Source organism: Ambystoma mexicanum, chromosome 2p (assembly GCF_040938575.1).
Source record: "Ambystoma mexicanum isolate Mex_15411 chromosome 2p, UKY_AmexF1_1, whole genome shotgun sequence".
Classification (NCBI taxonomy): Eukaryota; Metazoa; Chordata; class Amphibia; order Caudata; family Ambystomatidae; genus Ambystoma; species Ambystoma mexicanum.
This window is the reverse complement of record NC_090923.1, coordinates 1,403,612,938-1,403,637,713: the sequence shown is the minus strand read 5'-3', so window position 1 is coordinate 1,403,637,713 and position 24,776 is coordinate 1,403,612,938. Positions and strand designations below refer to the sequence as shown.

General features: G+C 47.6%; 1 protein-coding gene across 30 annotated transcripts in view; it reads left to right on the top strand.

The window, feature by feature from the left end:
• The window catches only part of MAP4 (microtubule associated protein 4), a 2,534,981-nt gene that overhangs the window by 272,114 nt on the left and 2,238,091 nt on the right, over positions 1–24,776 (top strand). The gene's annotated exons all lie outside the window — the stretch shown is intronic.

Below are 24,776 nucleotides of genomic sequence, written 5' to 3'. Positions count from 1 at the left end.
ACTGCACTGTTAAGGAAACGCCAAGCAACACAGCACTCGGCAGTAGACCAGCTGGGGACGCTTCGGAAGCCTTGCAAGCAGGGTGCCTGCCCCATAGCCAACCCTTCAGGGTAAATATTGAAATCCACCCTATACCACATAATGAAAAGTTGTTGTCTACTAAACATAATGACAAAATGCAACCTACGCAATCTTTGACTCACGAGCCGGACCCAAATGGGGAATGGGTGTAATTCGGACGATTTTAGCTACCACTCAGATCTTTCCCCCACGAGAGCTCCCACTGTAATTAAGGGTGAAGGTCCTTGCTCTAAGAAATGTAAAAGAGCTGTAAGAAACAAAAAAAACATGGCCAACTCAGCATGGCGGTCATTTCACACACCCATGTCGGTCGACAAAAAATAAAGATGAACCTTTGTGCTCCAGTAACCCTAAAAACAGTAAAGCGAACAACCAGGAGAATACTAAAATCCAAAGAAAACCTGAAATAGTGGAAACCAACACTTCCTTAACACACACACTCTAAAAGATTTCTTTGGGAAGCGCAGCAAAAGAAAATATGAAAATATTTGTGAAATCAGCGACAGCAAAATGTTGGAAGTTGTGTTTAGTTCAGAGGAACCCACAGCTGTCAATAACCAAAAAACAACAGGTCCAAACTTGCCTGTCTCTTCCCACCAAGAGGATCTTACACGTAAGGACACCCCTCCCGTACCAGAACTGACTGACGGAAAACGCACAACCCTGAGTTGTGAGGAGAAGACCACAGATGATGTTCATGCCGCACCACTAGTGGACGCAATCAGGTCGGGTTGACAGGAACTCCCTGACCTTGATACGGATCTAAGTCAAAGAGGGAAAATTACGGAAATGGATCACACCAAGGAACCTAAGGAAAAGGAAAAACCAGTTCCACTGACTGCAACTCCACCTCGACCCAGACCAGCAAAAAAAAGACTTGCTTACATCAATGGCGTTGACTCCCTTGTGAGCAAGAAGACTCGGCGAATTACCGAAATCTATACTTGCAGACTCGCCAAAGAAAAAACTTGACATTCTGACAATCATGTCAGCAGTAACCGTGGCTCTTGTGCCTTTCACAAAACTGTATGAGATGATAAACAACACTTTAAAAGACCACAGCACTATTTCAGCAATGATGCACTCTAAACTTCTTTATTTGGAGGGTTACATAGCGGCAACAGAAAAACAAAAAGAAAGAGCAACTCACTCTCCAATGCCAGGCGACCACTGAAGAGCAGGTACAAGTGACACCAACAACCTTTAAAGAGGCAGGGTGCCAGACTTTGTGCAACTGGACTGAATTAAATCAAACACCATCCAACATCCCAAGTGGCCCTGGGAAGGGTAAAAACAAGCCAAGCATCACTCTTCAAAAAACATCCAAAGTGTCGGAGGCAATCGGCACTTCTTCAAGAGACTCCAAAGACCGGGGCAAAGACACCAGCCAGTCGGGAGGGAAACATCGACATAATTGTTTGTGCGAAGACAACGAGACAATACTCCTGATTGACCTTGAAAAACCTACCAACAAGCGAACAGAGCTACTGTCAAACAAAGACTTCCCTATCTTTGTAGACCCTAAATCAACTCATGCTGCTACATCAAGGAGTGAGAAAAAACTGGTTTTCCGCCTACCGGTGCTGGAAGAGGGACAGGCCATTAAATCATGTATGAAGCCGGATCAAAAAGTGCGACCAACGGCAAACTACAAACCTAGTGACATGATCTCAAACCACACTAAAGAGGGTACTTCACCCACCTGTATTGACTTGGTGGAGACATCTAGTTCTCCAGACGCATCAAAAACTATGCAGGACTTCCTGATGGATGAAGCCCTAGAAAGCCTGAGCCCACACCTTAAGGAAACTTTGGTGAACATTTCAGATGACACGCTGCCGATTGGCAGGCCTAAAGATCAAAAACTGGAACTGACAACAGACACAAAGGCCATCGATACAAAAGACCATCCCCTCTTTTTGTCACTGGTGGAACGCTGCAAGAAGGTGGCCCAAATCAAAAAATGGGGCTCTGATTTGCCGTTGCACAAGGGAAATGAGAAACTGGGCGAAGGCTCGCAAAGACATTATCACTCAAAAGCAGCAAACTCAATAAATTACAGCCCGGTGAGGAAAACAAGCAAATCAAAAGAAAAAGTGGAAAGTGCACGAGAGCAGCAGATGAAAGGCACTCGAGGAAGGGGGGCATTAAAAAAACCCATAACTCAAGTGGTGAACAGATCGAATCCAGCCTTCAAACTAGAACAAATAAGCAACAGCCGAGAATACATTATCCTCAATAGAAGAACAGTAATGGAACTGCTTCACAGCGTTCCAAAACTTAGATCAGTGGAATCTAACAATCTCCAAATGGTTGAGCCAAGTCATGAAGGCCGACAGGCGACCACCTACTTGTGTACAACCTCTAGATCAGTAAAACAGAGACTATGCGACTCCATGGGAAACCTCCTAAAACTGGGTTATGATCTCAGAGAAATTGATGAAACTAGATACCAACAACATGGAGATACTCAGAAGGCAAGTAGAAAATACTCGAGCTCGGGGACAACAAAAGAGAACTAAAAGTACACCACATCGCCACTCGACAACAACCAAAATAAGTACTCCCATCAGCACCATAAAGAGAAGCCAATCGAATCACTCTTGAGACGCCAAGTAACCCGCATGGGGCGAAAGGAAGTGTAGCCTTATCAAGCAAAGACGAAAGCCACCCAAACTTGCAAGCCTAACAAAGAACAACCAGAGGAGGCTGGTAAAAGTGAAAGAAGACCTTATGGTCCTCTAACATCAATTAAAAGAATTTTCACGCAGAATGTTGCCAAAGATCTAGAGCAGCCAACCAAAAGGGAAAAACCCAATCCTCTACAAAACCTATGGGCTTGGCTTCCGAAGTCTCTTGCTCTTCAAAGAAAATGGCAACTCGAGTCCATCCAGAAAACTACCATGCCAGCGAAACGACCCAACACCAACTCGACCATCAGGCTAGGTTCATGGAACACACAAGGGTTTGCCCATTTTATGGTGCCGGGAGATGTCAATCTGGCGTCTTTCGATATCCTGTGCCTTCAGGAGACGTGGCTCACATCTAAGCCTGTCTTAGACTGGTTCGACATAGCCTTTGCTCTGGCTAAGAAAGGCCCAAAAGGGAGACCATCATCGGGCCTGTTAATCGCGACACGCATAGGGAAGGGGATAAAAATGATAAAAATTCTGACAGCGACTCTCTTCCTATTAACAGTCCAAGTGAAGTGGAACTACTGGAATCCAGACCTGGGTAAAATATTGATAACATCGGCCATAATTATAAACACCTACTGAAACCCAGACGACATCTCAAACTGACTTCCTGGACACAATGGAGAAAGAAATTGTTCGATCATACATTGACCATTCTGAAGCACATCTTTTCACCTGCGGAGATCTGAACGCAAAGAAGTCTCTACGGCCACCAGGGACCGCGGCCGAGTCGCATGGCAAAGATTGGCTCTGATGACCTCGAGATACCTAGTTAATCTTGACACTATTTATGCCTGTACCAACCGCACTCCAACCTGGGAAGGTCTTAATTCATCGGCCACTATTGATTACTTTTTTGTCTCAACTGCTTTGCTTGTAACTATCATCTCCTTTAATATCTTCAAAACCACGGCAAGCAACCACAATTTATTGTGCACAACGTGGCCAGCCATTTTGGAGGAAAGGGTAATGGCAAACTGTAAAGTGGGAGTAAATCCCAAAGGAAATCGTCTCACTGAGCATAAACAACATCACTACTTTGACCAACAAATACGCTCAGATAGGACTATCGGGAGAGGCTTCCATTCACCAAGACTACTGCTCACTGCTTAACATCTTTAAAAAACCAAAACTGAGTTGTGAGACGGCCAACAAAAAAAATCTGTCCATAGTTATGATCCACTATTGGTCGCAACAAGACGTCCTCTCAGAAAACTAAGAAGAGCACTTGTTAGTAATAGCTCCGATGGAAACAAACAAGCTCTGGCGGTAGAGATGAAGAAATATAAGATCTGGCTAAAAGACTATCGTCATACCTTGTACCAAAGGGACTCGGAAGAAATGTTGAGTCTTGTTTGCGTTAATAATTCCCGCAAATTCTGGGCTTTGATCAACTCCATAGAACGAACTACAACAAACTCTAATAAACAGCATTGGAGAAGACACTTGGACAACGCATTACAAAAGTCTTTTACGATCCTTCAGCAACACCAAAAACCATACAGGAACGAGGTACGTCGCAATGGGTTGAGCTACATGACCGAGAAGCTATCTTGGAAGCCCTGAAGAAACTTCTAAAACTCAAGGGCCCCCGGCCTGGATGGATTGACAAACATGCATCTGAAACAGCACCCAGAGGAATGGTCCCTGTTCATCAGCCAGGTCTTTCAAAGATATAAAATTACCAAGGAACTAACTAAATCTTGGATCATCTCAGTAGTAGTTCCCATCTTTAAGAGCGGAAACAGACGATCCCAAGAACTTTCGTCCTATTGCTCTCTTAGGCGTGATTGGCAAAGTATTCGGGTCACTGCTCCTTTGTCATTTTCAAACATGGGCAAGTGGGGCGCCTTGTGACGACCCCTTTCAGTCCGGCTTTAAAAAGAACGTGGGTACTAACACCAACATTCTAACTCTCGAGTATCCTAAAAAGCAAGTCTCTAGTAGGTGGCCCTCGAACTTTCATGGCTTTCATTGATCTAAGTCAAGCATTTGACCAAGTAGACAGAGCGAGAAGCTAAGAAAATGGAACTATCCGGCTCCCATATTACATCCACTTATAGCACTCCACACCAACTCCAAAAAACAAGTCCGGCTCAACCATCTAGGGTCCTTATTTGAAGACATCACCACAAACTGTGGTTAAACAAGGCTGCCCACTAGCCCCAGCACTTTTTATGAGCTTCATAGGTGACTACAAGGAAACGGAGCATAAGGTTAGCCTTTCCAACGCAACTCGGAAAGGTCAAAATATCAAGGATCCTGTACGCGGACGATATTATCCTCGTTGATCAAACCGCCATCGGTGTACAGAGACAGCTAACCAATTTCGCCAAATACATCTCAGAAAATCACCTCGAAATCAACAAATCGAAAAACTAAAATCCTATCCTTTAAAAAGGGGCGTGGAAAAGGAGATAACTTCGCCTGTTATATGGAGGGCAAACGTATCGGGAAGGTGACTGACTAAAAGTATTTAGGTATCCTGCTGGAAAGCTCGCAACATGAAAGTACCATGCACAAACACCTGCTAGCAAAAATAAAGAGTAACTTCGCAGGCCAAAGCTATAGATAGGAAGTGCGGTCGTTTATCCTTTGCACCTGTCATAGACTACTACTACAAAGCCAAGGTCGTCCCATCGCTTGTTTACGCGCCAAAGCAATGCCTGAGATACCCAAAAAGATCTGGCTCACACTAGAAAGTCACTACTGGAGGAAAGTCCTGAACTTGCCTAATTCTACACCTATGGTGGTCATAAGACGTGAATTGAGTCAGCTTTCGCTACAATTGGTGGTAGAAAGAAACACTATGATGTTGTTCAGGAAACTTTTGCTGGAAAACCGCCCTCAGCAATTAGCAGCAGTTAATGAGCTGGAGGGAGGACGATTTACTGTCCTAAACCAATGGTCTGCAGAACAAGAAGCCAAATTGGAACTGATTCATTGCTCTAAACAAGAGCTAATTGAAAATCCGACAAAGATTCATTAAAAAAATGAATGAACTTGACTGGGCTAGCACGAGAGATTGGGCAGCAACCTACAAACTGGTTTCGCACCTTCCGCACGTGACTCAAACTCCACGTCCTCCAACCATTTGTGGCGAAATACCCTAATCGGAAGCTGAGAAGCACTTTTTCAAGAGCACGCCTAAAGCTCTTGCACACTAATGAAAAGTTGGCTATTTGACGCATGGTAACCTCGAACAAATGCAGATTCTGCAAAAAACGAAACAACGAGGCACCTTCTTTTATCTTGGCCAGAAGTAGAAAACATCAGGAAACCCTATCTGAAGTGCATCTTAGCCACAGCCCATATTTTCGATGAGGAGGTTTGGTGGTCAAGACTAATTGGAGGTGGAAAGACAACTTGGGTGACGGCTACAGCGAAAATAATGGACTTCATTTTTTTTTAAAACCTTTATTTTTGTTGCACTTGGTCACTACTTTCACTTGGTTACAGAGACATCATAATTATAGACATTACATTTTACAATATGAATCACATTACAGCATCAAGTTGTTCAAGTCCGCTTTTCTCGGCGAGATACTGTTTATACCTGCCCCAAATGTTTTTCGGGCGCGAGGCTGGGAGCACAGTATCAATATACAGTTCCTCCATGTCGTTCGCCCATGCCATGTCCCTTTCCCAGTCCGCCTTAGTAGGGGAGTGCGCACTCTTCCATCTGAGGAGGATCGCCCTTTTGGCGAGGAGCAGACTTACATTCAGAAGCTTTCGCCAACTCGGGCTTATTTTCTCAATTGACCCCAACAGGCATAATCGTGGGGTCCACTCTAGTGGGTGGTCTGCCATCTCGTCTATCGTCTGACATACAGCTTCCCAGTATCCCCTCAGTGCACTGCACCCCCAAAGCATGTGATAAATGCCAGCATTGTCCGCATGGCATCTCGGGCATTCCCCTGTCATGGTTGGGTATATGCGTTTGAGTTTCTCTGGGGTGTAATGTGTTCTCTGAAGAATTTTATAGTGGATTAGCCTGTATTTGGAATTGCAGGATATCTGTTTCACGAGTGCACAGTATTGAGACCACTCCTCTTCCCCCACCTCTTCTCCAAGGTCCTGTTCCCATTTTGCCCTTGCCGGACGCTGCTCTCGTGGGCGTGTGTGGAGTATGGTCTTGTACAGTGTGGAAGCTGTTATTTTTTGGCGTCCCCCCATAAACATGTATCCCAGTCCCATGTTGACTGGGGGTTCATCAGGGAAGGTTGGCCATATATTTTGTGTAGCTGCCCGCAGACCAGAGTATTGTCGCCTAGCCGTAGGTGTGTTACCCACCTCCTCCCTGATATCCTCCCATCGAATGAACTGCCCGTCCACAAATATCTGCCCCCATTGTGTTATGCCCTTAGCAGACCAGTGGCCGGCCGTCTCTCCCTCTGACGTAAAAGGAGTCTGCGGCATACCCCAGAGCGGCATACTAGGGTGGTATATCCTTTCAGTATTGTACATTTCAACAATCCTGGACCACGCAGTGATCACCACTTTAGAAGGTCTCAGGGAGTTATAATGCTTAACACCTGACCGTGTAATTTGGTGGAGTGCTAGTGTGGCCTCTTTTTCCAGTTGGTTAGGTACTGGGCCCGCTGGGTTGATAAATGTCGTCGCCCATTGGTTCGCATGTTGTGCCTGCGCGCTCAGGTAGTAGAGTTCAAAGTCTGGGGCCATCAAGCCACCGTACATATAGTCGTTTGTAAGTGTCCCCCAGCCCACTCTCGGATGGCCATCCCATACAAATGAGGAGCACGCGCCCGCAATTTTAGTGAATAAAACACGCCCCGGCCACACCGGCACCGTGCTAAATAGGTAAAATAGCTTAGGAAGGATTATCATTTTCACCAGTGCGATCTTACCCATCATGGATACCGGGAGGGCCCCCCAGCGCTTTAGTTTCAGGCACAACGAGTCCACAAGCAGGTTGTAGTTCAATGCTCGGGATAGCTGAGCAGTCCGAGCAATCCATGCTCCCAGATATAGAACATGCGTCGGGCACCACTGTAGCCCATGCAGGCCCCGTGGCTTCTCTGTGGCCCCTGTGATAGGGAACACTTCTGATTTATTAATGTTAAGTCTGAGTCCCGAGAGTCCACCAAACCTCTCCACCACCGCCAGGACCCTCCCCAGTGTTCTGTCTGGATCTCTCAAATATAGCAGAATGTCGTCTGCGTACAGGTTTATAATGTGCATTGTTGCCCCTATTTTTAGCCCACAGATGCCGGCGAGAGCCCTCAGTTCGTCTGCTAATGGTTCAATTATCAGAGCAAACAGCAATGGCGAGAGCGGGCAACCTTGTCTCGTGCCCCCCCGGAGCTCAATCTGCTCTGTTAGGGTGCCGTTAATTCTAATCCTGGCCTGTGGGGACGTGTACAGTAACTTTACCCATCTCAGGAAGTTCGGGCCAAATCCGTAATTTCGCAATACCCCAAACAGGAATGGCCAGGACACCGTGTCGAATGCTTTGCGCATATCCAGCGACACTGCTATCGCCTGCTGCTCCGGGGGGGTCGTGGTTAGGACCTCATGGCATTTCCTAATATTAGTAGCTGCTGACCTGCCGGGGATGAATCCGGCCTGATCTTCGTGGACCATGAATGGCATCCACGGTGTCAGTCTTGTGGCCAGTATCTTTGCTAACAATTTGGCATCTGTGTTAATTAGTGATAGAGGTCTATAAGACCCGCAGTCCTCTGGGGGTTTACCAGTCTTAAGCAACAGTGTTATCACCGCTTCCCTCGTGGACGCTGGGAGCTCCCCTCCCTCCAGGGCCTCGGTCCACATAGCCAGTAACCTGGGTGCCAGTAGGAGCTTAAATGCTTTATAAAATTCTGCGCTTAGGCCATCTGTACCCGGGGCCTTCCCGTTCGGGAGAGCTTCAATGGCCCTTATCACTTCCGCCTCAGTTATCGGGCTTTCCAACACCTCTCTCGTGTTTGCAGCCAGCAGGGTCGTCGGGATACGGGATAGATACTGCTCGATCTCACCTTCAGTGGCGTCTGACTGGGGTGAGTATAGCTCCTCGTAGAATTTATGAAACGTGGAGCGTATACTGCCCTGATCTGTAGTAACCGTGCCCTCCGCCGTTGTTATACATGGAATGTCGGTCGGACCCCTCTCCCCCCTTACCGCTCTGGCCAACAGCCTCCCCGGTCGCTCGCTCTCACCATAGCGGCGAGCGGCCGCCGGTCTGTCAAAGTAGCGGATCTCTTGATCCGCCGCCTCATTGAATTCGTCCAGTGCGTTTTTTAGGTCTAAGGCTAACTGAGGCGTCGGTTGAAGCTCATATTGTGACTGTGTAGCAGCTATTTGTGTTTCGAGGCGCTGCATCCTATTCCTTATATCTTTGAGGATGCCACTCTCACTCGATATAGAGGCGCCTCTAATACACACCTTGAATGCTTGCCACAAAGTCGCCTGGCGAGACACAGAATTATCATTAAATGCAAAATACTCCAGTATGTGCTGTTCCAGCGTGTTCCTATAGACCAGGTCACGCAGCGCTGCAGGTTTAAACCTCCAAGGGGGTCTATTCACTGCTTCGCCCGGTATTCGGAGGTCCAGCACTATCGGTGAGTGGTCAGAGAACGTCCTGGGCAGTATCTGTGCTGCGAGTACCCAGGCCAACACTACGTTGTCTAGTAGCCACATGTCTATCCTGGAATGCATGTCGTGCACCGTGGAGTAATAGGTGTATCCCCTCTCGGATGGGTGTAATGTCCTCCATGCATCTTTTAGCCCCAGGTCTGCCATATGAGCCATTATCGCTTGGGCGGCCTTAGTCAAAGTTCTCACCTGTGTTGAGGTGCGATCCATGTCCACATTCAAAATGGTATTGAAGTCCCCCCCGCAAATCAGGTGAGCAGTTGGATAGTGGGCCAGCAACCCAAAGAGTTCGGTGTAAAACACCGGGTCATCCAGGTTGGGACCGTAGATATTGAGGAGGACCACCTCTCTATCTTGCAAATTGCCATGTACCAAGACATACCTGCCCCCTGGATCACACCTCACCTCCTTGCACGTAAATCGGAGGGTTCTGTGTAACAGTATTGCTACTCCCCTTGCCCTATTCGAGTAGGTTGTGAAGTATTGATGGGTTCCCCACTTCGGCGCCAGTTGTTCCCCGTGTTGCGGGCCAATGTGTGTCTCCTGTAAGAATAGGATTTGTGGGGCATGTCTGTTAATGTAGGCCATGATTTTCCTTTTCTTAACCTTGGAACCCAGGCCCCGAACATTCCAACTCATGATTCTGATATTCTCAGAGCTCCTACCCGCCATCCCGTTCAGTGTGAATGCATTGTGAATCTGTAGAAGAGTGTCTCATATAGTTCCCATTCGTGCAAGTATGTTGTAACCTCGTGCTTTTAACTTTCTCCCCATAACAATAACACATCCCCACTTCCGTCCCGATCCCACCTCCCCCCACCCTCACAGCACCCCGAACTTCTACTGTGCTTGAAGAAACCCCCTCCCCCCCACTAACTTTTAGCATATGCACCTGCAATTGGGGGGCCTGCGGAGATCCCCAGGGCCGATGCTCTTTCAGACTTAGAAAAAAAAACAAAACACTTAATCGGGTCCGGCATTACTCTCACACATATTAATGGCGGCAAGGACAGTCCCCACGTAGCACAAACCGTAGACACTGATTTCCCACCTTAATGAGTGTCCCCCTCCGGGGAGAACTGTTGAAGTAAGTGGAGCGGGCATGCATTGCCGTACCTCTCCGGGCCCTCCCCAGGGAAGTCATTCTTGATTAGCGTCCTCGGCGCTCCCCACGACCGTAGGGATGTGCGTCTCCACAAAGTTGGCGGCCTCCTCAGGGAAGGTGAAGAAATGGACTTTGTTCTTGTACAGGATCTTCAGTCTCGCCGGGTAGAGCATTGCATATTGGACCTGTCGTTCCCTTAGCAGTTTCTTGACACCCGTGAATTGTTTCCTTTCTTGTTGTACCGCCAGTGTAAAGTCAGGGAAGATCCGTATCACGCTAGCCTTCCATCTCAGCTCCTGCTTCTCTCTTGCCGTACGTAATATCAAGTCCCTGTCCCTGTAGTTAAGCACACGTGCGATTATTGGTCTCGGGTACGCACCGGGTTTCGGCTTTGGAGCCATAGATCTGTGTGCACGCTCTATTAGGAACATGGGGGACCACCCTGGGTCGCCCAGCAGGTCGCGGAGGAGGGCCTCAACTCCTTTCTCCATAGAGCCCTTCGTCGCATCTTCAGGCACCCCTACAATACGGATGTTGTTGCGTCTTGATCTCGCCTCCAAGTCCTCGCATTTAGATTTAACAGTTCCCAGTTCAATCGCCATTGTGGACACCGTGCTTTTCAGGTTTTCGAGCGCCTCCTCCGCGCCTGATATTCTGGTTTCCGCTTCGGCTATGCGCGTCGTAGTTTTATCCAGTTTAGCCTTAATGGATGCCACATTTGCAGTGATCCCGTCGAGTTTGTCGTTCAGGGCGCCGAACCCCTGCTGCATAGCAAGGAACACCGCTTGGGGGTCCATCTGAGCTTGCGGTGTCGTTTGTTGATCTGGGGTGGGCGCCGGGGGCTCCATCTGCGAGGTGGTTTCCTTCTGGATATTTGTGGTGTACTTGTCGATGGCCCCCCTAGTCTTCTTGGATCCCAGGCTCTTGGGCATTATCCGCTGTTATTTGTATGGACTGATCGCCCCAGGCCACCACGACCCTCAGCACACCCGCCGACAGGCGTCCCCGATGCCTCCGGTGCGCAGGGTCGCGTGATCGAGTGTCGTCCCTCCTCGGCAACCCCCAGCGGACCAACTCTGGGCCCCCAATGTTCAGGTCGTGCGTTGTCAAGCCACGGGAGGGGGGGGGGTCAAGAGACCGTGCCGTAGAGGAGACCTCAAGCCTCTGGAGCGAGGGCCGTCGGGGGCCCGATTAGCAGTTAGGAAGTGTAGCCGTCGGCTCCCGCCAGGCAGGCAAGGTTCCCGTGTTCCGCCGTAGCAGTCGATGGATGGTGGGGCGATGCCGAGGGGCCGAGATGAGGGCCACAGTATCCAGCCGGGTTAAGCAGCGCGGTGGGGAGAGGCCAGTAATGAAGGTTCCTCCGCGAGCAGGCCGCGGATTGCGCTCGCTTTCTCCCGGGCTCCTCCCCTCTTCAAGGCGGCCGCGTAAAGGCCCCAGGCGCGGGCGCTCTCCAGAGCCGCGATAAGTCAGGATAGCAGCAGGCGTTCGGCTCAGAATTTCACCTCCGGGTAGCCAAGTCACCACCGCACCCTCCGTGCGTCGCCCGGGTGTAACCGGACCCGTTGTGCGGATATATTTGGAGCTCGGCCCTGGTTCACTCCGGAGCTCACACAGAAGCGGCCATCTTCCTCTGTGCGCAACAGCGCCCCCCTAATGGACTTCATTTTAACAATGATATACAAAGAAGTTGGAAAGTCAAAGCAACAACATCTTGTAAAAACCTTGAGGGTTAATCAAGTATAAAAAAAAAAAAAACACCAGTGACTGCCCCTTTAGCCCCTAATCATGTGTACACACGCGAGCAGTGAGTGGAACAGCATATGACTGGCAAAAAAGCCTGAAGCTTCCTGTTCGTGGAGTGCCTTATGCAGCGGTATACCTGTTCAAGTTGCAAGTTCCTACCTAGCCAGCCTTTAAAAGTTACTCACCACCTCAGTTCTAAAAATACACACAGCACATGGTTTCTTTACTCGGCAAGAGTCCATGATCACTAGCCACTGGGTAGTGGAAAGTGTAAGTTATGAGCCCTGCCTTATGGATTCCTTGGTGTGCGATCTTTCTTTGTTCCTGCAAGTTTCTGTTCCTTATGCCTTTTCCTCGCGTCTGTCTGATCTTGCCCTGGAAATGTTGTATCTGAGTTTTGTTTGGCTTCCGGATCTGGCTTGGCTGGGGATGACCATGTCTGAGCCCTAGCAGTCTCCAAAAAAGGGCCTCTGTGTCTGGGCTTCCCTGAATTCCCCCATTGCATTGACCCTATCCTGCGACCCGCTATAGTGTAGTGTGCACGTTTCACAGGTCAGGAAAGGTGATCCCTATTTGAGGGGGGGATGGGCTGCGAAACAGACGATTGCTTCTGGGCTTTGGTGCCACAGTTGATAAACCAAAGGGAAGGTGGGCCTGCAAAAGGAATGAGTATTGCGCTCAGTTCTCCTGCTGAGCTCCTTGAATGCGCTTTATAACTCATCCGCCACAGTCCTGTGAAACCCAGTTCATGATTGTTGGCTTTCTTATTCCTTCGTTCTTTCTTAGGCCTGAATAAGGAACAAAGGACCAGAGCAGTGAAGCAGTTTTGAACTTGGTAAAGGGATATTGTTGTGGCATGACTTTAAGCAGTCCTTGCAATGATGATGTTTCTGGAGCCACCTATATATAGGCTTGGTAGAGTGAATGAGGATCTAAGCGTTAGTCGAGCTTTTGCTCGCCCGAGAACCTGCTACCAGCGGTGTTGCGGGCCTATACAGCAATTTGCTCTAGTTTTAAAATGCGGAGACGGCCATGGTGGCAAGAAATACAAGATTGCATTTCAAGGGAGCAGTGCAAATTTAAGTGATGGATGTCGGGTCCTTGAGAAGCAAAGGTGTTCCTGGAGCTTCAGGGCACTCAATGTGGGACAATCTAGGGGGCAGGCGCTGAGCTCTTTCAGGTAGTCCAACACTGACTTAGTGTGAAAGGAAAGACCCTGCAATTAGTCTCTCAATTCAATAACCTATACTGCCCAGTGGTGAAACTAGCCCAACTAATGCAGATGAGGACAAAGGCTGTGGATTACTTCTAATTCACTTTAATGGGCACCCGCTGCCTCGTCCACTGCCGACAGGTGCGAACTTCAGTATTTCCAAACGCTGGCTTAGTGAATAAAAATAGAATAGGACATTTGTGTGGCGACAACAGGTGTCATGGGTGGGTTTACTGTGAAAGGTGTACAGATCATTGGACGATGGAAACGAGATGGCATTAAAGTTTATATTCATCTAGATATGTTCTTTAAACCTGCTTGCGGGTTGACAGTAATGATCCACAAGTACAAAGTTCTATCTGGACAGCCTTTTAGAATCTTGCAAGTGCATTCCAGTTGGATCTTTAAACTGGTAGAATTCCTTGCAGTAATGATTTTTGGTGAAAATAACAGTGTGCTGTAGCTTAATTCAGCTGGTGCTTGGTTGAAACTTGAGAGCGCTCCTTTTACTTCTCAGAAGAGCAGCACTCTAGCAGTGCAACAAACCCATAAGGGTTCTAGGTGTCCTAGTTTCAAGGAGACAGCTTACCCGGATTCGAATTGGCTTTAAAAAAAAATAATAATTGGTCTCTCCTGCAGCCAGTGGCTATCAAAAATTGGCTCTTGGCAAGTAAGAAACGACTTGCTGTACATTTGTTGGAACTGAGATAGAGAATGACTTTTTATGCCCGAATAATATCTTGCAAATGGAATTTCTACTCCTGGGAAGATGGAACTTCTTGTTGTTCGCAGTGGAAAAAACTATCGTGGCACCCCATCAGAAACTGTGTAATTCATCCGGGCGGCAGTAAAGTTGGGGAACTGGGTAGCATTTCGGCCGCCTCCCTCCCCCCGCCCCCTCTTTCTCCAGGAAAGAATGGATTCTTTAATGTCAATGGCTGCCGTAATGCACTAGACTGAAATCATATGACCTGTGATCGTACTCTGGATTGCTTGGAGGGGAGCAAGATCACATGCTGCCATCAAGCTCTCTTGACATATGACACTGTAGATATATGCCTAGAAATAAGGGACTCTATGCGAAAATGTCCCCAGGAAAAAATCATGTGACAATGTAGCCATCAAAAAGTAGTTTAAAAAAATGTAGCCACTCGGTACAATCCATGCAAAATGTAAAAATGTCACCAGTAATGAGGTTGACGAAAAAGCTTTTCTTAAAAAGACAAAAGTACAAGGCTTTAAGCCAAACAATGACCCGTTATTAAAATATCCACAATCACCCTAACTCAATTCCTAAACCTTCCGCTAACTCGATTTGCTACGCAGAACTCTTACAGAACACTAACCCTTCAGCACACCAAAGCATTTTATTTGCATGTTACTCAATACAAAATAATGGAACATGAACAGTGAACCTAACTCGAACCCCAGCAACAAGCACTCCTCAAATGACAGCCATTGCACTAACCCAAACCGTTATTCTAATCCTAACCTTAGTATTGCACTAATTGCAATTCTAACACTTAATGCTTACTTTGCTCTAACCACTGGTCACCCTCTGAACTCTGGCCCAGGCTCCTGCATGTCCAGTTGCCCTCGCACTGCCTCCGGGCTCCCCAGCACTTAAGGCTCTGTATCTGCAAACCCACAGTCCTCTCTCTCTCTCTGCACTTATGAGCCTCCCGCTGGCTGTACTTGTGAGTTAACTGCACTTCCCCACCCCCATGGCACTTCTACACTTCCCTCTGCCCCGCACTTGAGCGATCTGAATGACACAAGGGCTTGTAAGATCTTTATTTTGTCCTCCATCTGTTTCCCCCTCCTTGTCTTGTCACGCCTAGAAACACTTGTGTACAGGCGCATTATAAATGTCACATCGTATCAGTAGGTTTATCCTGATCTCCCATCCTACGCCAAGATCACCAGCACTTACAAACATCCCTATCCCTTTCTTTAACACTTACCTAAACCATTAATCTATTAGCGCTAGCCTTACCATAACCCCTATCCTAACACTTACCCAGACACTTGATCTACCCTAACGACCAACCCTGCAGCAACCACCCTTACCCTAATTCGGACCAAAATCTTGACTCTAAACCTAACCCCTATTCTGTACTTGCCCTAAACCAGGCAATCACAAGCCCACAAAACCAGTCCCTCCTTAACCCTAACTATTACCTGTCGGCACTACATATTTGGCTACATTTCAGCTGCATTTTTTTTTACTACATTTTGCTTGGCAACTTTTATACTACAGTTATTTTAGTTAGAACTAGTTTTGGACCATGGACATTTTCATTTGGGACTTCCCGACACGCCCCTTTAGCTATTTATATAGGCAGGGATACCCAACTAGCAGTAGAGAAAGATGGGATGCATCTTTATTATTTTAATGACACCAGTAATGATGTCCTCCAAGAGTTCACCTCCTTCTGACCCACCACAGAGACAGGAGGTCAATTGTGGAGTAGTGCTAAGGGGGTCGGAGGCCCCCTTCGTCCGGTAGATGTTGGATCTTGAACCTTGTCTTGAACAGTTTCTCTGATGAGCTAACTTGCATTCCGGGGGGAGAGCATCCCAGTGGAAGGGGTGCTCATAGAGGAGTGAGACAGGTGTTGGGCTCAGCAAAGTAATGGCAGAGCAGGGCGTTTTATGACGAAGGGTATGGCAGAGCAGGGCATTTTATGATGAGGAGAAGGGTTCCCTATGGAGTGATTATGGTGGCAAGACATGCAGTGCGATGTTGGTATGTAGAGTGGGTGGAAACTGTAGGTACGTTTTAGAGTGTGCAAATCTCAGCCAGTAGTCCAGTTTGCTTAGCATGAGGGTAGAGATCAGACCTTTGGCTGAATGGTGGGTGTAAAATGAGGGTGGATCTTGTTTATATTGAGAAGGTTAATTGTAGCAACTTTGAACTGTTAAAGACTTGGGCTTCTGTCGAAGTGAAGTGTGTGTGGGGGAGGGGTTAAAGGTGTGTCTTTACTGATAATTAGGCCAACACATCCATTTTTATTTTTTCTTTAGTAAGTCGAGGGGAGTGAGTGAAGATGAAGGCAGTGTGGAGAGAAAGGAGCCACAGTGGCAGGGTCTTGGGGGTGTAGAAGGTGGATCCATGTTTCGGTGGCATCCATAACAGAGTTTGGGCTTACCAGAGACACAGTGGACAGTGAAGAGACATTTCATTGCAGAAGGATTGGGTGTTCCAGAGGCCCAGAGCTGGGTGAATAGTTAGCAGGGGAGGGGCGTGTGAAGAGGTAGACTGGGGAGTGTCAGGATACAAATACGGTAGATGAAGCTAGATTGGGTAGGATGGATGGGGGAAGGGTGGCCATTGTGCCATTTAAGGGCATAGTGAAAAAAGTGGTTGAGTGTTGAGGCAGACCTCTGAGTGGAATGCACCAACTACCACTCCTAGGGCTGACCAATTCTCCAGAATAGGGTTAACTGGCTGTCAATGCAACTTCGCGGATGGTAAATGGTTAGGGGAGAGGCAGTTGATGGGTTTGGGGAAGTGGGATAACCTGGAAGAGCTCTAGAAAGAGGTTATCAAAGGGCATTGGGACTATAGGGTAGGATTAGCAGCTCAGTTATGCCTTTGATACATTTTTTAGACTTTGAAAGTGAACAACATAGTAAGTCTTACCCTATGTGACCCATTCTTTCCATTCACTCCTTCACCCACTCTGTCAACCAAATGTTTGGAGGAATTGTACATTTACCAGCATTTCCATCTTTAGCCTTGCACATGCACAATCATTGCACATATAATACATGTAGTGAAAGAACTGAACAACTTGCTTTGCTTCTGCACATAAAGAGGTAGTGCCCATAGAATGAAAATGCCAGCAAAAACGAAAGAAAATATACTTTGCTTTGGTTCTACTCTTGAAATGTGCGACGTCCAGTCTGCTGTAATTTGTGCTAAGCGAGAAGTCGTCTAGTAGTTTGGAAAAGCAAACATCTACTTACTTCACTATCTGTATCACCCCTCACACTACATCAAATGGTCATCCACCAGGTATAGAACACATTGAATCAGGATGTATTAGACTTCTGAGATCTAATATGCCCCTTTTTTGTTCCTGGCCTTTCTAGACATTTGGAGTACGCTACTTTTACAAGGCGTTGTATTCTCTCTCTACAGTTGAATTTGGTTTCTACAGAGCGTGGCGATGACTCATTCAGAGTGTCTGCTTTTATATAAGGGTGTGGCAAGCACCCACATGCTGGCACCTCGGGGAAACTAAGTCCTGTATTTGTTTGTAGGACACTGAAGCCTGCAGGCATTGGGGCGCGCAAACACAAACACAGGAAACAGCAACAAAAGACGGGACAGGTGACCAGCGTGGGCAAGAGAGTCGGAAGCAGGTGGGTTCTATTTCAGAGAGGCATGGCTGTAGAGAGCGTTAGTTGGAAAGGACAGTTGTCAATCTCCAGCAAAGGGGATTGTATTTACCACCCTGAGCTCCAAAGGCAAGGCATTCCAGATTTTCAAGGGGAAGGATCTGCCTAGACAACTGGAGTGAGCGAATTTAGGTATGTTGACCAGCGCCAAGGCAGAGGAACGCAGCTTCCTTGGTTGCTCATAAAAGGACACCAGTTCTTTAATATAGCTGGGGCAGAACCATATAAAGCTCTATGGTCGAGAGAGGCAGCCTCAAATTCCAGCCGGGAAGCCAAAGGGAGCCAATGGAGATCTTGTCGGCTATCGGCTTTCTTCGTGACAATGTGAACTGCATCATTTCTTGTTGGCCCCAATTAATAATGCATTGCCATAGTCCAATATGGACATCACAACCGCACAGGCCAATGAGGAGCAACTAGATGCTGACAGAAAGGGAAGCATGTTTCTCAGGATCCTTAGGTAGTAAGAACCATATTTTACTGTCTGTTTGATATGAGCGCCTGCACTAAGCAGAGGATCAAGATAGAAGCCCAGAGTTGTAACCCTCTGTGAGACCAGAATTGGACAACCGTGAATGGAGAATGATTGGTAGCTGGGCTCTAATTTTGCTTGAGCATGCTTGGTGCCAAAAACCAACAGCTTTGTCTTATCCCCTTTCAGACACATCCAGTTGTTGCTCATCCAGGTCTCAACGTGAAGATAGATGGTCTGAAGGAGGGCATCATTGGCATAGGTTAAGATGGATTTCTGAACTCTGACTTGGAGAGGCAGAGGTTCAGAAGGCCAGCCTAATTTCTTGGAACAGGGTAACCTCTGGACAAGCCAGACCAATCAGGGTAGCTATGGCAGGCGGTCAAGACTAAGTCGCAGGAGGGGTGTGTCACGACTATCCGCATTATTCATAACGCGACGCCTGACTCTAACTTGGCGGCTCTCGCAGACACGCCTGACTCCGACATGGTGGCTCTTGCAGACCACTGCAGTATGTGCAGCAGTCTAGTCGCTGCGCCCCAGAATGCCTTGCAACGTTTCCGGGTCGACGCGCCGACAGCGTATCAGCCTGCTTATCCCAGACAAGGACGAGTTGCTACTCCAAGGAGCTGGTGAACGCTACGTGAGTCCATGTCGGGGAATCCTTTTCTCTTTCTACTCAGGCTTGCCTTTGGGCTTATTTTCCTATTGCCACTTTCCAATTGAAACTTATTGGTCAGTGTTGTTTGTGTGTGTGTTAACTTTAGGAAGCCTCGTTGCCTTCCTGATCTGGTGTTCTATCAGAGCTGCCCATGCAACTCACTTTTGGAGAATTTGTTTCCTGCATCCGGTGTGGTTTACTAGGGTTTCCTTTGGTAGGCATCCGTTTCTCCTGAAGCATTTATGGGAATTTTGGTTTCTTATCTTGCGGGCTTATAGTTCGCTCTTCGGTTTTCGTCATCCAGATCCAACGCCCTGTGCTCTCATCCCCTCTGAACCGCAGTCATCCATCAAGATAGAGAGGGTCTCCGTTTATTCTGGGTAACTATTGTTCTCTACTCTCCTCTCGGTGTGTAGATTGCTTCCAATTACTCCTCAGTGTGTGTTCATCATTTTCCTTTGTTGTGCCCAGTCTTTCAGATCATACCGGATCTTCGGTTACTTTCGTTTCTAAATCTTGTTACCATCAGATCCCTTGGTAAGAGTCCCGCTTCTAGAAGTGTCTTTTCCAGTACTAGGCAGAACCAATTCTAATCACTTTGTTTTGCTATTTCTCTTTAGCCAATCCGACACTTCTGCTCTGGATCCAATCCTTTAAAAACACACCTATTCATCATCACACTCCCGGCATAGCGTAATCTACTTCTACGGGACGTTTCCAGGAGTCTACGCTCACTAGCAGCTCCACAGGGTTGTATTCCCCAAGAGGGTTTCCCTGGGAACCTCCCTTTGCCCTGGCCTTTGTGCCGGGTCATTGGGTGTTTCTCAGGGGGAATTCTAATTGTCATCTGAAGATAGAAACAGAGATCAGTCTCCATCTGGGTATCCTTTTTCCTACATATTCAGCTGCTATTCTTGCTCCAACCCCCAGGTGAGAGAACTTTGTTTCTATGTTTTCCTTACACGGGACACCTTTTGATTGTTAAACAGTAAAGTATTGTATTCATTCATAACAGGGTAAGGGTGACTGAAGGACCTCAATGAGCACACAGAGCAAAGACACTTACAAATTACTCCAGACAGGTGTTATATCAAAAATATAGACAATGTATTACAAGGCCTTTGTAACATAGACATAGCAAAAGAATCACAGTAACACTAAGTAAACTAACACAACACTATCAATACAATGTATATACAAGACCATTGGGGTCCAAAGGGGTTAAAATGCACAAAGTATGTCAACAACCTAGATGGAAAGGAAACGGGAAGTGCAGATAGTCTTTAGGCCCAGTTCGACATCGAAAATACACCTAACTAAGAGGCAGTCCGAGCCTTAAGAAGAGAGGAGCCTTGTGCTCAATAGTACATGCAATGCAAACGCATGCAGTTGTTCCAATGGGCAGAACAAAGTCTCTTCAGGGGGTCTCTAGCAGCTCGGGAAGGTGGATGAGGCGATGCAGAACGAGTTCCCACTATTCAAGAAGGACTTCCACTTGAAGGCAGAGGCAGTTCGAGAGTTTGGGATGGAGTCGCTATTTTGCAATAGCAGTGGAAAGGAGAGGGGCCCCCCAGGGGCCACTCATGCATAAAATGGGCCTTTGCATTAGGGGCTGCCAGTTGGGGTATTGAGTACTCACTGGTCCCCGACACAAGCAGACCCAAACTTCGGCAGCTCAGTCCATTTAGCTTGCAGGTTCGAATGTGACAAAAAGGACATCTCGGCACCCTTTTAGTTCCTAAGATACAGTGATGATTCCCAAGCGGGACAGTGGGGATTTCTCCACTGTGGGTGGATGATTCGACCCAGTTTCACTGCAGCAGGCTTCAGGGGCAAGAAGGTCACAAATGCAGCGGACTTGCAAAGTACGTTGCCGCTGCAGGGCAACACGGTAACCGCGTTTACTCCGGTCTTGGCGCACTCGTCTCACTTCAGACCTGGGGACGCCAAGTGTATGAAATTCGGTGTGAGGGTGCCGGGGCACAGAGCTAGCAGTATGCCAAGTTTCGAGGGCCTCCTCGAAACGACGGCGGTGACGGAGCAAAGCAACTGGGCAAGCTGGTCAGTCCACTGGTTGGCCCAGGGACTCTTCCTAGAAAGCTTACTTGCATGGTTGGATGAAGGTGCTGAGAATAGTTGGTCCCACTATTCCAATGGGTCGAAGCGTCTTCGTAGACCTTCTAGGACGACCAGATGCAGAGGGGCCCCAAGGGACGAAAGCGGGCTCAGGGTGCCAAACCTTCCAGCGGGTCACCAGCAGTTCCTCGACTCAGCTTCGTAGTTGCAGGATACTTGGATCCTATCCTTTGTTCAGTGAGAACTCAGGAGATCGACTTGGTAGTGGTGTTATCAGCCTCCTCTTATCCAAAGTTCCCTTCGCGTCACAACCGAGAGGACCCAATGGGAGATATGCTCACAAACACACAATCCATACGTGGACCAATCGCGGACCACGGTTGTCCCAGTCATTCATGGCACCCCAGACTCTCTGGCACCCAGGATGTATAATGAAACCTAACGTTCCAGCCCACATCGTGGAGACACACACACGAGGCATGCAGAAGCCCGCAAAAGCATTGGGATTTGCGGGAAAGTGCATAACCAAATAAGGACTGACCCGGGTCGACTCGACCTGGAGAAGGTGAAGGGGCAAGATGACCAAAGGACAGGACAAAGAACCATGTGGCATGGCCATTTTGGAGCCGGGCCACCTATTTGTGCCAAATGCGGTTAACATGGCAGGAAAGGGTTACAGATGATGCGAAAAGATAGCTGCCACCAGTCCTGTCCATGACACATCTGCACAGTTCATAAAACGTCCAGCGAGAGTGTTTAGGGCCTTTGGAAATGACTATAGCCCCAAGTGTGCTGTATGGTAAGATACATTGCACACTTGTTACATGTTGCACAAACGTTGCAACATGAGGAAAGGACTAAGGGAAACCAAGTCTCCCAGTACTGACTGTCTTAAGGGCATGTCAGTTTCCCCATAAAAAGTGAGCGAAAGCCCAGAGGAGTGCAGCTGAGGGCGGTGCTTCTCTGGCAGTCTGTCAGTGGTGTCTAAACAGCAGCAAAAGGTTTGGGGGTTGACACATGGAGGGAAAATTACATACAATTATGAAATGTTTCCTAACAGCAAAATCCCCTGATAACTCCAGAACTAGCTGGGTGTCATCAGCATGGTTTGAGAAGTACACTCCAAGCTCATCCAACAGGTAACAAAAAGGTTGAATATAAAGGTTGAAAAGAAGGGGGGGCATACATGCTCCCTGAGGGACCCAATAGGAAATGGGGGGATGGGGTGCAGAAGTGGCCTCGCCCCAACATACTCAAGAGGTACGATTCTGGAGAAATGATCTCACCCATCGTATTGAGTCAGGAGTGCAGCTACTATGTTTCTCTAAGGCGAGCCGAAGTTGGTCATTGTCAAGAAGATCAAAAGCAGCTGATAAATCCAGCAGAACCAGCATGCCATAGTGACGACCTCCATCTGAGATTCTCAACATGTGCGTCTGCAGATATAGCAGAATGGTCATTTACCTTGGAGGGGGGGGGCAGTCTAAAACCAGACTGTCTAGGATGCTGGATGTTGGTCTTCGCCACAAAGGCTTGTAGTTGGTAAGTGACACATTTATCAAGCACTTTGAAGACAAAATGACAGTTGGAGATGTGGTGCAGGTTACCAGGGTCACTTGGGTCCAGTACTGTTTTTAACCAAAGGGGTGATGGTGGCTTTCTTTATGGAATCGGGGACTTGATTACTGGCAAAAGAGCAGTTGACAAATCTTATCAAAAAGGCTGCCAAGAGATCCTTGTAGTCCAAGTAAAAATGAGGGTGAATTGTGTTCTCTGGAACTGGGAGGGGCGCATAGTCGAGAGGGTGGCCATCATGTCGGCAAGAGAGACAGGAGCAAAGCTACACATATACTCTCATTTATTCATTGGAGAAACCGGAGGAGGACAGAAAGGCAGATGTTCATCAGCCAAACGTTTTGCTCCAATTTTGTCCCATGCCTTGCCCACCTTGGCTTTGAAGGCAGAATGTATATCAGCACAGACTTGGTCGGTGAGAGCTATGGCGGAGGAAAGAGTACTGGGTTTCGCGAACGATTTCACAATCTCAACGTTTTTTAGAACTGTTTGCATCCTCCATTTGTTATAGAATTTTGTTTTGGCTTCGTTAATAGCTATCCTGTAGACTTTGTCTAAGATCTTCCACTGGGCTTTGTCTACTGAAGGGCATAGTTTCCTATGTCCAGAAGTGCGACCAATGCCTTTGTGACCGTGACGTTGCATGCTCACTGGTGAAGCGCCGGCCCAGCATGTTGGGAAAAGCAGTTTCCAGTGTCTTTTACAAAGAGCAGGCTACAATGGGATTGGATTGATATCCATGCAGATCAGATGGCTTCTTTATTCCAGGAGTTTTTGCTAGCCACAACTGAGGCAAAGGCCAGGGTTCCCCAAATGGTATCTTGTTGTTTGCCTTTGCTTGGTTCTGCTGAAGATGCAAACCTATAGGTCAATGCTTGTGGTGCTGTGGTCTTTTAGTAGCACTTTGGACTTGGTTTCTTTTTCTGTTGTACCCCTTGGCCTTGTTGCCCCTGACAGAGAGGGTACATTGATTGGAGGGGTTGGGAGAGAAAGGGGTATATAGGGAGAAAATATAGGTATCGGCATGGTGTGATGAGGAGGCATGGGCTTGATGGTCAGAGGAAGCACAGGAGGTGGTGCTTAATTGTCAAAGCAAGTAGGCCGGTAATGCCAATTGGTGATATTTAGGCAAAAAGGCCAGTACCAACCAAACTGGGAACTTCAGTCAGTTGCCAGATAGTGGCCCAACAGTAAAATTCACAAAGTTAGGCCTTTAGCAACCAAAATGTAAACTTAGACAAGTAGGTGAGTTGGCTTGCTAATGACTGGATGGAAAGAGGAAGGGTTGGGGGTAGATTGAGGAGGAAGTGCAACAAAGGGAGGGACATTAGGGCAGTAAAGGTAACCCCAGTCACAATCTTGGTTGCAGAGAAGGTGGTTATGTGGAGGGGAGGGTGAGCTTGGCTATGAGGCATTACCCTTTGACAGCCTTTCTTTGCCGAGCAGCCAAGGCAAGTAGATCTTGAGATGATATATTATACCAAGCACAAGGTCTCCAGTCACAACAGCAGAATGGTTGGAAGGGGCCAGTTCCTACGCCTCCAAGGTTTTCATGACTGTGCGCTTTGGTCCGCCATTATGTGCACTAGGGCAAAGTAGGGAATAAGGAGCCCTTGGCAGAGAGCTGCTTTGCAGGCGATTCATCTCTGCTTACACCGTTTGGGCAGTGCCTGGGGCAAGAAGGTTACTGACAAATACTTGTATGATAAAGCTCGGATGTTGGTGAGAGCTCATAAGTGATTTGTGTGACAAAGACCATCTGCTGGTTCTCTAAGAAATGCCTGGAAAACCTGTCCAAAAGGAATGGTGGTATCCTCTGAGAATCAATTGAGCAACAGAGCCAAGAGGCTGGAAAGTCTATAAGGCATGCAGTCAAAGTCAAGAGGCTATTGAGGTCCTCTAATGGACAGTGCTCTGCTTAAGCTAATGGGTTGGTGAGGGCTTCTGAGAAGTCTTGAAGGCACCACGCCAAAAGGCGGAAAAACCTATGATACAATCTTTTTTTTGATAACCTATCATATGACCTGATGTTTATATTTAATAAAAGAAAGCCTTATATTTTCTGGTTAACGTCTTTATTATTGACGCTGATTTGCCATAATACTGACCTCCATCACCTATGGACATATAGG